Here is a 3,981-nt window from a genome sequence, read left to right as displayed (position 1 = left end):
TTTGGGCCGAGTTCGTGCATTGTTAGAACCACTCTTTCGCCAATGACTTGGTGGTAGGGGTATAAATGAGCTGAGCATTATTGGAGTTGCCCTAGTTTTGAGTGTGGATCATTTGATTTGTCTTGTTTGTGCTCAATTCATATTTGATTATATAATACTACATGATTATGTTGGATTTGATTTAGTCTTATTAAGCATGAAGTATATTAAATTTTAAGGATTATATGGCAATACATACAAGTGCTAAATCTCATATTGTGAAACTCCTCAAATAAAATTAAGTTGAACTCTTAGGCATTGAGGTGTTTTTTGGCGTAATGTTTAGAATTTTATTTGAAACTCTTAAAATTAAGTGTGTTCGTGCGAGAGCACTTTTGGGTCTGATGACCTCCTGAGAAGTTACAATAATGAGACAATTGTGAGGCCATTAGCTAAAGTGAACAATATCTTGATTGGTGAGAGTTCGATTTGTTGCGAATGGTATCAGGGCGTTACATCCTCTTAAACCTTAGATGAGACAAAATGCTACATGGTAGGAATCACCTATTGAAGCTATCAATAAGGTCTGCGTCTAAAATCTTATAAGCTTGGTGGATGATTTTAACTAAAAATACTAAAAAGTACGTCAATTACTTAAGAGATTGTGAAACTTGAAAGTAAAATGACGCTAAACTCTCAAACATTAAGATGCCTTATGGGTTAACATTTAGAAACTTCAAAGCTAAGCATGTTTATGTACGAGCACTTCATGGGAAGCTACACCAATAGGACAAAATCATAATGGTTATATATATATATATATATATATAGCTTAGCTTTTTTTTTTTAATTTAGAAAATGTTCAAATAATTTGTAGTCGTTTTCTAAGTTCTTGTATTATTTTCCAATTGAAATTGCCTAGGCTAGCCACTTGCCGCTGTAGCCGATGAAAAGGAATTTATATTTAGGACCAACTATATTCTCATGCAGTATTCGGTAAAACCAGACGACCAATATTTAGAATATCAAACTTGTTTTAACTTCATAAGAAGCCATAATCTAAACAAAATAAAAAGGAAAATTCGCATATATACCACTCAATTCCTTTGCATTTACACATACATCACCTTATCTATGCCTTAAAATTGTATAAATAGTGGTATTTTGGATGTGATATGCAAGATTTAGATGATATGCATATAAAAATCAAAGTATAGGTGTTAGATATGTAAATCCGTAGGATTTAGGTGGTATGTATATAAATGCCCCAAATAAAAAAAAAACATTAATTAAAATAAATAAAAAATATCCCCAATGACCTCTGCAGAAATAAGCTCAAATCTCACTTAACAGTCATTTCGAACTCGAACTTATTTGGAAGTGTAGATAATCACAAACACTGAGCTATTTTGACCTGTATAAATGTCAGATTTTTTTTTGTTTGCTATGAAATGTAGTCTCAAGCTGACATCATTTAGTTTATGGCTTTCAACATGCAATGCATCATTCATCATTCATTTCTTCATGATATCCTCACATTTATTTCTCTTAACATGAGAATTGGATGAAAAAAAATCCAAATTATATCAACTACCCGATGCAGGAATTTTTTACATTAAATGACATTCTCTTGTTTTTTTTTAAAGGAAGTTTTATATACATACCACTTAATTCCTATGTATTTGCACATGTAACACCAATACTTAATTCTTACACACATACCTCCTTATCTATGCATGAAAAAGCTGTATTTCACCGTTTAAAATTTAAAATGATGGTCTTTTTTTCTGGGATATGAAAGATTCTGGTGGTATAAATCTAAATCTCCAAAATTTGTGCTAGACAGGAATTGGGGGCCTGTTTAAAAAAAAAAATTACTGTTTGCTTATAAGTTTTTCCATTTTCAGCTCATGAATTTACTTTTTTGATTTATGTTTCTATTAGATCCCTAATGTTGAAATAATACAAATGTCTTCAGGAGTCGTATCATACATCTGAAGTGAGAGATGGTTTGCCCAACAATAATATTCATTTCCCTTTGTTTGGAAAACAAAAAAAAATCCAACTTCAAAGAAGAAGAGAATTTTGGAGATCCCCCTCTGCCACACCAAAACTGTCAAAAAAAATTTCAATTTACAGATGAGTTCTTTCGATCCCCAGAAGAATATGTACATCTCTGTACATTTTTGTTTGTGCTTGCAATATCATTGTTTATTATTTTGCGAAATTCATTTAGAAGCCTCCCTTTTCTACTGCAATGCTCTAGAGCATCTACTTCTGCTGTACTAAGACCCCCCGGTCTAGGATTTGAACCCTACCTTTGGAGACTGTTACCTTAAGTAAGGCTGTCTAAATGGCTCGTTCTTGAACAGCTCTTGTTTGGCTCATTTTGGCTCGAAATACTACTCATCAATTATATACATACATATTGAGTAGTTTTAAAATTTTTAATTGACTATAAGATTACAAAGATTTTTAATCAATTAAAAGTATTAACTAAAAAAATAAAATAAAAAGTATCAAATTAGATTCAAATGATGTTTTAATATAAACAATATTTTTTAAATTTTGCCCCAACCTTTAATATCTGATAATTACATGATTACAGTTGTTTAAATGACTCATTGTTCATGAACAGCTCGTGTTTGACTCACTAAACAAATGAGTCAAACACCAACACTTTTTTAAGCTTGAAATATAAATGAGCCGAACATAAGCTAAGCTTGAGCTTGCTAGTGTTCAACTCATTTACACCCCTAGCCTTAAGGAAGAGATACTTGAGCATTTAGTCGCATCCCCAAACCTAACGGGAGTTGAGCCAATATGGTGGGTTTCAGACCTCATAACCCGACCCATTCTTTTTTTAATACATATATATGTGCATGGCATATTCAGATCAGTTGGTCTGGCATCTATTTGTCAATTGTAAGCCCTCTCTGGTCTGAGATTCAATTCCCCCCAATATAGGGTGTGCTACTCAAATTATAGGCGCATGAGCGATGGGGCTAGTATAATAGCCTTCAACCATTCTTTTTCTAATATATATATGCACCATTCAATGAGCTTTCTTTTGAAGATTATATAATATAAGTGAAATGTTTAACGATTCTCTTAAGCTTAATGAAAGAATACAACTTGTTCGCATCATTCTACTAAACAAAATCATAATGCCCGGCACTAGAACTTGATGGGGCCATTTACATTCATGGCACCTATTTCTTAAAAGCATTCTTTTTTTTTTTTTTTTCAAAATAAAATTTATCTTTTCATGTATAAATAAAATGGCACATATGTTAAATTTGTGTTAAATATGTAAATACATAAGAATTGGGTGCTAAGTCTTCTTAATTTAATTATCTTAATAAAATTATTAAAATATAATTTGAAAGCAGTAATCCTTGCGCGTTTGTCGAATTATAAATGTTACTTGCATAATCAATCAAATATAATACAGCAATTAATAATGCCTTCTGAGTGTATTTAATATGATAAACCACATTTTACCCAAAACAAAAACAAAAATTACATATTTGGACCATTTGTACCTTAAAGAAGAAATCATGATCATATTTATAACGCTATTTATATATAAACATAAAAATTTAGATATTACAAAAAAAAAATAGTAAATAGGGACCACTAAATTCCTATGTATTTACAAATCTAACTCCTAGACTTCAATTTTTACGTAATATTTTTTTTAAAATGTAGATGTTAGAGATTTATATACATAGGAATTGGGTAATTACTTAACATGGTAGTTGCACCGATGACCAAAAGGACCATTTTTATTTATTTTTTATTTTATTATTATTATTATTTTTTTTGCAGGAATGGTTAATAAAACATTTAAACCCGTGAAGAAAATAACCACAAAAGGGGGTAAAACAATGGAGAAAATTTTGAGTATGTAAAACGTACGCACGTCAGAGGTTATTCAGAGGGTGTTGGGAGGTTATAGGTAGGTTACACCCCCTATAACATCTCTGTAACCTACCTAAC

General features: G+C 31.1%; 2 protein-coding genes across 5 annotated transcripts in view; both read left to right on the top strand.

Annotated features, from left to right (window-relative positions):
• LOC110030448 (carotene epsilon-monooxygenase, chloroplastic) overlaps positions 1-2,330 on the top strand; it is a gene marked incomplete at its 5' end in the record, with an annotated part of 8,980 nt that extends 6,650 nt beyond the window's left edge. The window contains 1 exon segment of one of the 2 annotated variants that reach the window (XM_020733166.1): positions 1,924-2,330. 2 annotated transcript variants of the gene reach the window in all.
• Positions 1-3,981, top strand: part of LOC110030447 (syndetin) — a 97,323-nt gene that overhangs the window by 92,526 nt on the left and 816 nt on the right. The gene's annotated exons all lie outside the window — the stretch shown is intronic.

The sequence above is a fragment of the Phalaenopsis equestris genome, unplaced genomic scaffold (assembly GCF_001263595.1).
Source record: "Phalaenopsis equestris unplaced genomic scaffold, ASM126359v1 Scaffold000719, whole genome shotgun sequence".
Taxonomy (NCBI): domain Eukaryota; kingdom Viridiplantae; phylum Streptophyta; class Magnoliopsida; order Asparagales; family Orchidaceae; genus Phalaenopsis; species Phalaenopsis equestris.
The sequence above is the reverse complement of the archived record's forward strand: the minus strand, read 5'-3'. Positions and strand labels throughout refer to the sequence as shown.